We start from the raw sequence: 13,563 nt of genomic DNA, 5'->3' as shown, positions 1-13,563 counted from the left end.
ATAAGCAATGCAGTAGCCCCCAAGACACTGGTCGGGTGGCAACACCAGATCAGGGGATCGATGTGCCCCTTTAATATTTATAAATAATGAGCATGAAGCCTAGTAGCCCCCGAGCCTTGATGTGGGTACGGGTGGCCGAACTAAGGATCGATATCCGTTTGACAGAAAATTTTGTTGTGTTTAACACAAACGTCTCGGAAAGAGAATAAAGATCTCTTAAAAGAGCTTAGAGCTGGTCGAAATCCGAGCTCGCCAAGGTAGGCCCCAAGGGGTTTTAAAAGATGGATTGCAGTAAATGGATTTTACTCGCAATTTTTATGTATAATGATTCTATGTACCCAAGTACTTTACATCACTAATGCTCAGATCCACATTGTACTAAACTTTGTTGACCGACCATCAGCTTCAACCTCCTCGGCCAGTGGTCGGGGAGTGTTTGTCCTACTTTATAAAGCCTTTACAAGGGCCAAGGTTTACGACAAACAAGGCAATCAAGCCATATGGTTTTATAAACAAAGGTATGCGTAGAGAATGTTATATTACTATTTGATGTAAGAAACATCTCCCAAAGAAAATAATCTCGCTATCGGTTCCTGTCTTTGGGTTGTCATGCCGACCATGATCATGAAACCTCAACTTCGATCGATGCGGGAGAAAAATATTGAGGATTTAGTTTGGGGTAAGTTCCCGATCTCTGTGGTTTTTAATGGACCAAAATTTTCACTTCCGTCATTGCCGACTAATTATATTCATTAAGATGGCTAGCTTTCGGCTTCTCCCAGTCTGAGGTACTAACACGGATGACCCGGAAGTAACAATCACAGAGGTGCTCCCTTTACCTCCTAGCCGAAAAATCGGGAACGTAGGGGTAATCACAGGAGCCAGGCAACCCATCTTGGCTGAAATCTTAAGTCAAATTGATGCATATTTATGGCTTTATAACGATAATTACGGAAGGCAGCGCTTGTATACTGAATACAAATGCTGATGATATGTTTATTTTGACTCCATTGCGACCGTTTATCAGTTGAAAGTGGCCCATAATCGGCTTCCACCCCCTTTGTAGATACTACGCAGGGTGTTTCCGCCATCACAAGAAAACCCTTAGCTGACGTCTCGGTGCTCGAAGGCGGTTGAGTTAGCGGAAACGAGGCAATCAGATATGCAGGCTTTATAACTTTCACTTAGTCATAGGAGTTTAAAGTTGGGAGGCCAGTTACTAGCCCCCGGTTAGTGTTCGGCAACATCCTAGGTCAAGCCATAAACACTTCGGCCAATGTTATGAATTGCCCGTCATTTAACACAGTCATCGGATCGCTGAACAGTTTACGCTTATTGTGACAGTCAGTTTTTGGCTTTCTCCACTGAGGTGCTTAACCATGCGAGCTGAAGCACAATCGCAGTGGTTCTTGATGACCCACAAGTATAGGGGATCTATCATGGTCCTTTTGATAAGTAAGAGTGTCGAACCCAATGAGGAGCAGAAGGAAATGATAAGCGGTTTTCAGCAAGGTATTCTCTGCAAGCGCTGAAATTATCGGTAACAAATAGTTTTGTAATAAGATAAATTGTAACGAGCAACAAGTAATAAAAGTTAATAAGGTGCAGCAAGATGGCCCAATCCTTTTTGTAGCAAAGGACAGGCCTGGACAAACTCTTATATGAAGGAAACCGCTCCCGAGGACACATGGGAATTATCGTCAAGCTAGTTTTCATCACGATCATATGATTCGCGTTCAGTACTTTGATAATTTGATATGTGGGTGGACCGGTGCTTGGGTGTTGTCCTCACTTGGACAAGCATCCCACTTATGATTAACCCCCATTGCAAGCATCCGCTGTCGTGGTTCTAAGTCTGACAGTAGAATGGGGGGTAGGAATGTAGAGGCAAGATCCTAGCTATGGAGGAGTTGTACACGCAGGTTTAACGAGTTCAGGCCCTTCTCAGAGGAAGTAATAGCCCTACGTCTCGGAGCCTAGAGGCGGTCGACTGGATTATGAGCGTGTGTGTTATAGGGGGTGCGAACCCTTGTCCCAGAGGAGGGGGGTGGCTTATATAGAGTGCGCCAGGACCCCAGCTCCCCTCCGTTACATAGGATTCAATGTACATAAAGGGGTGGCGTTACAGGCAACACCTGTATTGGAGTGCTACAAATGATCATTAAATATATGAGTAAATACCCGACCGTTGCTGCGTAGAGCGGCTTTAGGTCTTCTTATATGTCGAGTGGTTTCATGGTCGAGTGACCTGGATAAACAGAGATCTCCGAGTGAAGGGTAGGTCGAGTGGACTTCACTCGGCACCTTTGCTGGATCCCTTCTTCTGATTCTTGAACTTATTTTGTTCTTAGGACAAGGACCTTAGGTAGGACGTATAGGTTAGGACTATTACCCTACCCCAGGTTCGTGTCCTCATCATTAGCCCCCGAATGGATTGAGGTTTGAGTGAAAAAAGAAGGATGGAGTTGACCTTGCTTCTGCTCTGGCTTTGCCTTGTCTTCATCTCCCGGTGGAGGCCAGTTGTTAGAACTTCGGCTTCGTTTCAGTCGCCTTGATCGATTCAGAAATTGCCGACTGGCTTATACAATGACATGTGTCGACTGACATCTTTGACATGAAATCTTTGGCGTGATCGGTTGTAGAGGATCCCGGATTTCACGGGATTCGAAATTTTGGTGGAAGCGCGCCAGGTGGAGCGCTCCTTGGTAAGTGGAGTATATAAATAGGATGTTTCAATTTCCGCGCCACCTTTTTCGCCACATATCCCGTGTGCGACTGTTGGGGGGATTTGACAGGATCGCTCGGGCCCACGCATCAGCCACTCGGAAGCAGGCCTTTAAAAGCGGTGAGGCCGAGGCATTTGCATTGTGCGCATACATTTCCCTTCTTCTTACCCCCGCATCTCCACTCCGTCCAGCCCAACCGCTCTCGACGCCGCAGCTCCGCCGTTATGGGGGAGGACAAAACGGCGGCGCTAGAGCGTGCGAAGAAGGCGACGGGGGCGGCGAAGAACAAGAAGATGAATCGGGGGTCTTCGTCACGCTCGGGGCTGCCGTCTGGTTGGATCCAAGGAGATTGGATCTGATCTTCGCTTCGGCAGGAGGACTTGGATGATATGGTAGAGTTAGGGCTGATTGTCCATAAATCTGCGCGTCTGCCGAGGGGGGAAGCAGAGCCGCAGCCGCGACCGGGTGAGTGTGTTCTGCTCGCCACTCATGTCGACCGCTGATTCTCGCTTCCACCGCACCCCTTCTTTCGAGGTTTCCTGAATTTCTTTGGTGCCCAACTCCACCATTTTACTCCCAATACCATCACATATCTTGCTGCATTCGTCTCCATGTGTGAGAATTTCCTGGGGTGCCAACCGCACTGGGGTCTTTTCAAGCACATTTTTACCATCCGATCCCAAACTGTGAAGAAAGCAAACTCGAATGATGAGAAGACCCACGTTATTCAGATGTGTGGGGGTCTGGGCATTCAGAAGAGGAAGAGGAGTTCTTTTCCCCCGATGACACTTCCGGAGTCGGTCAGGGGCTGGCAGTCGACCTGGTTCTACGGCCAGGATACCGTGACCCCAGGCCAATCGATCGGGCTCCCCCCTTTCTCTTTTGACCGCATTCAAACTCCATCTTCATTGAAAGTGACCGCTGTGGAGAAGGCGGAGACATGCATGCTAGTTGAGAGAGTAGTCCAACTGATCAACCAAGGTGTCACCAGTATGGATCTACTCGAGGTGTTCCTCAGTCGGCGGATCCAACCTCTCCAGGCTCGTGACCGCTCCATGTGGATGTACTCCGGGGCTGGCGACACTGCTCGGGTTCATCCGGAGGAGGTGGAGGCCAAAACAGTGGCCGAGTTCTTGATGGGTATCACCGGAAACAAGGACAACCCCAGAGGTGCTAGGAGAGTCGACCCTTCCAGCAACAACAACCTACCAGATAAGGTCTGGTCATCATAAATGAGTTTTTGAACGTATTTTCCGACTGGCTGTTGATCCGATTGACTTATGATCGGTCCCTTGTATCACAGATCTACACGGAGATGTATTCAATGCCCAATGGTGAACAAGCTCTAGAGCAAGACCACGAGGGCGAGGACAGTGCTGAGGAGAGCGGCGAGTGGGAGTTCCCTGCCGACGATGACGAAGACGAGAGCGACGAGTCGGACGATGAGGAAGTTGCCGACTCACCGCCTTGTTCTGAACGTCGATTGAAGCTGCGCCATGATCCCGCGAGCAAGCGCGGCAAACCTGTGGCGTCAAATGATCCATCTCACAAGCGCGCCCGGTCCTCGACTCCAGAATTGACTGAGAAGGTCACCAAGCAGCCCAAAATTAATCCTTCGAAGGCTCGGAAGACCTTTCCTAGAATCAAGATGGACGTCCCTGTTGCCTCTGGGTAAACGTTCTTCTCGTATTTACTTGTTCCGATCGATTTCCTATTCCGACCGGTTTTTCTTGTTCTGACCAAGTGGATGATGAACCTGTATAGCCCGACCTCTGCTGCGACTGATATGGATATTGACAAGACTCCAGCCGACGAGGAAGCTGACGATGCCGTCATCTCAAAAGCCAATAAGTCTGTCTGATTCGAATTCATTAGGTCGACTGGTCGGTTTGTCAACTATCCTTATGGCTTTCTCTGTTTATTGCAGTTCCACGAGACGTTGTTGTGCTCCCAGACGATGAATAAGAAGTATCACTGAGAGGGAGGAGGAGGAAGGACAAGGAACAGGGCGGGAGGGCGCCTGAAGTCCAGGTTCTTCGGTCAACTGTGACGCCTGATACGACGGTCGAGCGATCGACGGATCTGGCTAGAACCAACAACACCTTCGGCGTTCCTCTGTCGACTGATTGCCCCTCAGGATCAGCTGCTCAGACTTCTGCTACGCCGATGCAACTCTCTTCCTCAGATCCGGTGGCTTCTTCTATTGCTCTGCCTTCAGCACTTTTTACTGCATATCAAACTCCGGACGATCTGCCGGCTGCCGCCAAGGAAGCTCTTCTTCAGTTGAATCTTGTGATGGGGCAAATGAAAGTGCTGCATGAGGCTAGTCATATAGCCTTCAATGTCGGAGCTGCTCTGCAAGCCAATGTCCAGGTTAGTTGATTTTCCGATCGACCATATTTCTTGTCTGATCACCTATCGGGGTGTGACTGTTTTGAAATTTTATGTCTCTTTGTGTCGATTCAAGCTGAATCTTTGCACTAGTGGGGCCACGCTGAGTGCACCCACTGGGTGTAGTCCTCGAGACTAGAGTTGACTGCGGGCAGTTGATTGTGGTCTGAGAATAGGAACTTTGTTTTTTTGCAACTCGAACTGGGCAGGCCACGCTGAGTGGAACCAAAACTAGTGGGGGCACGCTGAGTGCACCCACTGGGTTTAGTCCCCGAGACCATAGTTGACTGCGTGCAGTCGACTGTGGTCTGAGAATCTGAACCTCTCTTTTTTTACAAAATCAGTGGGGGCACGCTAAGTGCACCCACTGGGTGTAGTCCCCGAGACTACCATTGAATGTTTGATTCGGTGGTAGTCTTAGAGTAGCTATCATTGTGATGTCTTTTATCTCTGTCGACTGATATAGCTTTAACTTCAGAAATCTTGTGATCTTGGGGCTCAGCTTTCTTCAATGAACAAACAGCAAATCAGCCTCAACCTTGATCTGGAATTGGCCAAGAAGAATCTCAAGACCGCTCGTGACGAAGTAGCTGCCATGGGAGGTAACTAATCGCTAACTGTATATCCCACTGCTGGCACTTTTCCTTTCCATTTTTTGAACCGAGTGACTCCACTTGAGCAGATGTACGTAGTGAAAAGCGCCAACTCCAAGCCCGTCTGAAGAGTGTTGTTTCTTTAGAGAAAATGAAGCAGGCTTTGGAGAAGAAGGATCTGGATCTTGCTTCAGCACAGAAGGAGGCGTGCGATAAAATAGCACTTGCTGACAAGAAGCTCGCTTCAGTCGACAAGTTAGAAGAAGAAAACTCCAAGCTGAAGACTGCTGTTTCCAACGCCAATCGGGAGGTCGAGCAACTGAAGAAGGACAAGGAGAAACTGACCGACGAGCTTGGGGGTCTCAAGGCCAAGAATGGCGAACTGGAGTCTTATCTGGGCCAGCTTGCTGCAAAGCTGGTTTTGAAACTTGAAGGTACTGATTAATCTATCTTATTTATATCGACTGCCAAGTCTAATTATACAGTCGACTCACCATTCACTCGACTGTGCAAAATTTTGCCAAGACTTTGAAGCAGAAACTGGGCGGGTCGAGACGGGTCTTGATCCCATAAACTGTGCAGTCAAGGATGATGTTGTGATGAACGTGCTGCGGTTGGAATCTCGTATGGACAGTGCGGTTGCTTATCTTGCCCGCCTGAAAGCTGCGATGACTCGGGTTGATAAAGAACTCCGGCCTTAGGCGGAACTGTGTCAAGAGCTCGAGTCCTTGATGACTCAACTGAATCAAATCCCCGAGCGTGTTCAAGACTGGAAGAAGTCATCCGCTCGCTGTGGTGCTGATGTCGCGTTGTCTTTGGTCCGAGTGCACTTCAAGGACATCAGAGAATACAAGCTGGCGGAACTCAAGGTTGCTAACACGAAGAGGCACACTTTCCAGTCTTTCATGGATACCATCCTTGAGGCCGCCACTCGCATTGCAGACAGCATTGACCTTGATAGTTTCTGCGACCCAGCCAGTCCTTCTCCTGATGCGTGACTGAAAAAACATTATGCCTCACTTTTATTTTCCTCGGAATGCCGAGTGATTATGTAACCGTTAAACTCCTTCGGGCTTGATGCTCGAATACTTTTGATCCGTCGTCCAGTACTTTAGGGTTTATCCGAACTTGGTTTATTTCCGAATATGCTTGCATTTGCCTTCAAGTGGACTTTGTTCTTTGCTCGGAATAATCTTTGTCCTTGAGATGCAGCTCTGAGGTGGTGACTCCAGTCGACCTGCACTTCGTCGTCCTTGCAGATAGGGACGGAGCACGCATTGCAGTCGACTAGGACCTTATCGTCCTTGCGGATAGGGATGGAGTGCACATTGTAGTTGTGGCGTAGCTCCGAAGGAGAAGGTTGCAGTCGACCTGCACCTCGTCGTCCTTGCGGATAGGGATGGAGAGCACATTGTACTTGTGGCATAGCTCCGAAGGAGAAGGTTGCAGTCGACCTGCACCTCGTCGTCCTTGTGGATAGGGATGGAGCGCACATTGTACTTGTGGCGTAGCTCCGAAGGAGAAGGTTGCAGTCGACCTGCACCTCTTTGTCCTTGCAGATAGGGATGTGTTTCGAACTTAGGCGAGTACTGGACTGCAGCTAAGCCCCCGAGTGGGAGGGTTGCTCTCCACTCGGTAGGATTTTTCAAACTTAGGCGAGTGCTGGACTGCAGCTAAGCCCCCGAGTGGGAGGATTGCTCACCACCCGATAGGATTTTTTCAAACTTAGGAGAGTACTAGACTGCAGCTAAGCCTTCGAGTGGGAGGGTTGCTCTCCACTCGGTAGGATTTTTTCAAACTTAGGCGAGTACTGGACTGCAGCTAAGCCCCCGAGTGGGAGGATTGCTCTCCACTCGGTAGGATTTTTTAAACTTAGGCGAGTACTGGACTGCAGCTAAGCCCCCGAGTGGGAGGATTGCTCTCCACTCGGTAGGATTTTTCAAACTTAGGCGAGTACTGGACTGCAGCTAAGCCTCCGAGTGGGAGGGTTTCTCTCCACTCGGTAGGATTTTTTCAAACTTAGGCGAGTACTAGACTGCAGCTAAGCCCCCGAGTGGGAGGGTTGCTCTCCACTCGGTAGGATTTTTTCAAACTTAGGCGAGTACTGTACTACAGCTAAGCCCCCGAGTGGGAGGATTGCTCACCACTCGGTAGGATTTTTTCAAACTTAGGCGAGTACTGGACTGCAGCTAAGCCTCCGAGTGGGAGACTGGCTCACCACTCGGTAGGATTTTTTCAAACTTAGGCGAGTACTGGACTGCAGCTAAGCCTCCGAGTGGGAGGGTTGCTCTCCACTCGGTAGGATTTTTTCAAACTTACACGAGTACTGGACTGCAGCTAAGCCCCCGAGTGGGAGGATTGCTCACCACTCGGTAGGATTTTTTCAAACTTAGGCGAGTACTGGGCTGCAGCTAAGCCTCCGAGTGGGAGACTGGCTCACCACTCGGTAGGATTTTGAAAACTTAGGCGAAACGGGTTCACAGCTAAGCCCCTGAGTGGGAGGCTGGCTCACCACTCGGTAGGATTTCCTTTCGAACTTAGGCAAAACAGATTCGCGGCTAAGTCACCCACTAGGGGTTTTCAGACATAAACAAAAGCAACAACAATCATGCCAGAGGACTGTAAAGCTCTTGTCTTTGGTAAACAAATTACAACGGTATTTCTTATTACATTTTATTCGAACGAATACTTAAGTATAAAAGGGGCGGAGCAGCTCCGCGTTCCAAGCCCGTGGCTCGTCCTTCTTGTGCTCGACATTGTAAAGGTGGTATGCTCCATTGTGGATCACTCTGGTGACAATGAAGGGGCCTTCCCAAGTTGGGGCGAGCTTGTGTGGTTTCTGCTGATCCACTCGAAGAACCAAGTCTCCCTCTTGAAAGGCTCGACCCTTCACGGGTCTAGCGTGGAATCGACGCAAGTCTTGTTGATAAATGGTCGATCGGATCAAGGCCATCTCTCTTTCCTCCTCTAGGAGGTCGACTATGTCTTGCCAAGCTTGTTCTGCTTCATCTTCAGAGAAGAGCTCAACTCGTGGAGCGTTATGAAGCAAGTCACTCGGTAGAACAGCTTCAGCTCCATAGACCAAGAATAATGGAGTTCGACCAGTCGACCGATTAGGAGTTGTCCTCAATCCCCAGAGAACTGATGGAAGTTCATCAACCCAGGCGCCCGCTGCATGCTTGAGATCTCGCATCAGTCGGGGTTTCAGTCCTTTGAGAATCAAGCCATTTGCTCTTTCTGCTTGTCCATTCGACTGGGGATGGGCGACCGAAGGATAGTCGACTCGTGTGCCTTGTGAGGCGCAGAAGGTTCTGAACTCATCAGAATCGAAGTTTGATCTGTTGTCGGTGATGATGTTGTGCGGAACCCCATATCTGAAAATCAACTCTCTGATGAAGCTGACAACAGTACTAGCTTCAAGATTCTTAATAGGCCTGGCTTTGATCCATTTGGTAAACTTGTCGACTGCTACAAGCACATGAGTGAAGCCGCTCCTACCAGTCCTCAGTGGACCAACCATGTCCAATCCCCAAATAGCAAAGGGCCAGACGAGTGGGATGGTCTTCAGGGCTGATGCAAGTTTGTGCGACATATTGGAGTAGAACTGGCAGCCTTCACATCTCTCGACTATATCTTTCGCCATTTCATTTACTCGTGGCCAATAAAATCCAGCTCGGTATGCTTTAGCCACAATGGTCCGAGAGGACGCATGGTGACCACATGTCCCCGAATGGATGTCGTGGAGGATCACTCGACCTTCTTCTAGTGTTATGCATTTCTGGCTAACCCCAGTTGCACTTTCTCTGAACAGTTGTCCTCTTATTACAGTAAAGGCCTTGGATCGCCGGACGATCTGTCGAGCCTCTTCTTCGTCTTCTGGGAGCTCTTTCCGAAGCATATATGCAATGTATGGTACTATCCAGTCGGGGGTGATGACCAACACCTCCATGATCAATTCGACCACGGCTGGGACCGCTACTTCAGTCGAATCTGTGGCACTCTTAGGCTGCGGGGGTTCTTCATTGAAGGGATCTTCTTGAACTGAAGGTGCATGAATATGCTCTAGGAACACATTACTGGGAGTGGTTTCTCTCTTGGAGCCTATCTTTGCTAAATCATCTGCTGCTTGACTTTTCAGTCGGGGGATATGATGGAGCTCTAACTCCTCAAACTTCTTTTCCAACTTTCTCACTGTGTTGTAGTAACCAGTCATGGCTGGGCTTCTGACATCCCACTCCTTCATCACTTGATTGACTACCAAATCTGAGTCGCCGTAGACCATGAGGCGACGGACGCTGAGTGAAATGGCCATACGTAACCCATACAAGAGTGCTTCATATTCGGCTTCGTTATTGAAAGAATCAAAGTGAATCTGGAGGACATATCTGAGCTTGTCTTCTCGGGGGGATACCAGTGCTACCCCAGTACCGGAACCATTCAGCATCTTGGAACCATCAAAGAACATGGTCTAGTGCTCCGAGTGTACTTGAGTCGGCAGTTGTTGTTCTATCCACTCGGTGAGGAAATCTGCTATTGCTTGGGACTTGATAGCTTTCTTTGCCTCGAACTTGATATCTAAGGGAAGGAGTTCAATCGCCCACTTTGCCACTCGACCAGTTGCATCTCTATTGTTCAGAATCTCTGATAATGGAGCGTCGCTGACGATTGTAATGGAGTGATCAGAGAAGTAATGTGCAACCTTCTTCGTGGTCATATAGATCCCATAAACAAGCTTATGATAATGTGGATATCTTTGCTTTGATGGAGTCAAAACTTCAGAAACATAGTATACTGGGCGCTGAATTTTGTAAGCTTTTCCTTCTTCTTCCTGCTTGACCGTAAGTACTTTACTGACGACTTGTCCAGTGGCTGCAATGTAAAGCAGTAAAGGCTCTTTGCTGATTGGGGCAGCAAGCACCGGCCGGGTGGAAAGCAGGGCTTTAAGCTCTCAAATGTTGCATCAGCTTCAGGAGTCCACTCGAACTTATCTGACTTCTTCATCAGTCGGTAAAGAGGCAGTGCCTTTTCACCGAGGCGAGAAATGAATCGACTTAGGGCGGCTAAACAAGCAGTAAGCTTCTGGACATCATGCACACGCACAGGGCATTTCATCTGGAGTATGGCACCCACTTTCTCTGGGTTAGCATCGATCCCTCGTCCGGAAACGAAAAAACCGAGTAATTTTCCGCCTGGAACTCCAAATGTGCACTTTGATGGATTAAGCTTGATATCATGCCTTCTGAGGTCGGCAAAGGTTTCAGCAAGGTCAGCCAGTAGGTCGGAACCTTTATGTGACTTGACCACAATGTCATCCATGTATGCTTCCACATTTCGACTGATCTGAGTGAGCAGACACTTCTGAATCATCCGCATGAATGTGGCTCCAGCGTTCTTCAAACCGAATGGCATAGTGACATAACAGAAGCATCCATATGGGGTGATGAAAGCTGTTTTTATCTCATTGGGTCCGTATAGGCAGATCTGATGGTACCCGAAATAAGCATCCAAAAAGGACAAATGCTCGCACCCCACAGTCGAGTCGACTATTTGGTCGATGCGAGGGAGAGGAAAGTGATCTTTCGGGCAGGCCCGATTGATATGTTTGAAGTCGATGCACATGCAAAGTGAATCGTCCTTCTTGGGACCATGACAACATTAGCTAACCACTCGGAGTGGTAAATCTCTCGGATAAACTCAGCTGCCAGAAGCCGAGCCACTTCTTCACCAATTGCCTTCCTCTTCTGTACGACGGACCGTCGAAGATGTTCTTTGACTGGTTTCACTTTTGGGTCGACTCGCAAACGATGCTGAACCAGTCCCCTGGGAACACCTGGCATGTTAGAAGGTTTCCATGCAAAGATGTCCTAGTTCTCACGGAGGAACTGGATGAGCGCTTCTTCCTATTTGGAGTCGAGTGTTGTTGAAATGTGGGTCGGAGCAGCATTGGGATCGGTCGGGTGAACATGAATCGGTTTTGTTTCACCGGACGACTGAAATGCTGAATCTGTGGCAGGCTTCTTAGCTCGCAGCAAATCACTCGGATCTGCATTTTTCTGATATTCCTGCAATTCCACTACTGCCATCTGCGCATCGGCGATCTTCGAGCCCTTCTGGAAGCATTCTTCTGCCTTCTTTCTATTGCCAGTGATAGTGATCACGCCCTTCGGACCAGGCATCTTCATTTTGAGGTACACATAGCATGGTCGAGCCATAAAATGTGCATAAGCTGGCCTGCCCAGAATAGCGTGATAAGCACTCTAGAAATCCACAACTTCAAATGTCAACTTTTCTTTGCGGTAATTCTTGGAATCACCAAAAACCATGTCGAGAGCAATCTGGCCGAGTGATGCAGCCTTCTTGCCTGGAATGACTCCATGGAAACTCATATTGCTTTCACTGAGTCTGGACATCGGAATGCCCATTCCTTTCAACGTCTCCGCATACAGTATATTCAGGCCACTACCACCATCCATCAGAACCTTAGTCAATCGGGTGCCTTCGACCACTGGGTCGACCACCAACGCTTGCCTCCCAGGGGTGGCTATGTGCGCTAGGTGATCGGACTGGTCGAATGTAATGGCAGTCTGAGACCACTTCAAATAACTGGGTGTCACCGGGGCGACCAGGTTTACTTCTCTGTTGATGACTTTCAGTCGACTCTTACTCTCAACATCAGCGAAAATCATCAGAGTGGAATTGACGTGGGGGTAACCATCATAGTCCTCCTCCTCATGCTCAACTTTGTCTACTTCTTTCTCCTTTTCCTTGGGCTGTTTCTCCCGGAATTGTTGGATTAGGAGTCGACACTGTCGAGTGGTATGCTTTGGGTAAATGAAATTACCCTCCTCATCTTTCTTGGTGTGAATGTGGCATGGTAAATCCAGCACATCATTTCCATCTTGATCTTTTACCTTCTTTGGGTTCCATGGTCCTTTAGGTTTCCCCTTGAACTTCCCCTGAGTCATGGCTAAGGCTTCACCAGGAGTGACTGGCTCGGCTTTTCGCTTCTGCTTTCGACTGGAGTTTCTTCCTCCGGTTTCGTGGGCGACTGCTTTGTGCTTACCACTCCGGAGTCGGTCTTCTTCTTCACCATTGGCGTACTTGGTGGCAATCTCCATCATCTGAGTCAGAGTCATATCTCCTGTCCGACCGAATTTCAGATTCAACTCCCGATACTTAACACCTTCTTTGAAGGCACAAATTGCTTGGTGATCTGACACATTCTCCACTGTGTGGTGCAACGTGATCCATCTCTGGATATAATCCCTCAAAGTTTCATTCGATTTCTGAACGCAACACTGTAATTCTGTCAACCCTGTTGGCCGCTTGCAAGTACCTTCAAATGTTCTGACAAATACTCGAGCAAGATCTTCCCAAGTATAAATACTACCAGGAGCTAACTGATTCAGCCACGCCCTGGCCGAGCCCTCTAGCATCAAAGGAAGATGCTTCATGGCCACTTCATCGTTGCCGCCACCTATCTGTACAGCCACTCGGTAATCCTCGAGCCAAGTGTCTGGCTTGGACTCACCAGTGAACTTACTGACTCCAGTCGCCAATCTGAAGTTGGGAGGAACCACCGCAGACCTGATGGCTCTGCTGAAGCACTCTAGGCCTGAGACATGCATTCTACTGCTGGTTGGAAAATCTCTGTCAGGGCCTTCTCTGTGAGCTCTGTTTCTGTCGACTAGACCCTGAACGAGGATAGATCTCGCATCAAAGCCTGGTTCGCTGGGGTCTACTGGAATCCTTCGCCCACCACTGTGAGGGCGTCTGTCATCCTACTGCCGAGGCAAGTATGATCCACTCCTTGGGGGAGGCGTGGGCCCTCGACGACGATCATCGTGATTGAG

Source organism: Triticum urartu, chromosome 2A (assembly GCF_056163025.1).
Source record: "Triticum urartu cultivar PI428250 chromosome 2A, HENAU_Tu73, whole genome shotgun sequence".
Classification (NCBI taxonomy): domain Eukaryota; kingdom Viridiplantae; phylum Streptophyta; class Magnoliopsida; order Poales; family Poaceae; genus Triticum; species Triticum urartu.
The sequence above is the reverse complement of the archived record's forward strand: the minus strand, read 5'-3'. Positions refer to the sequence as shown.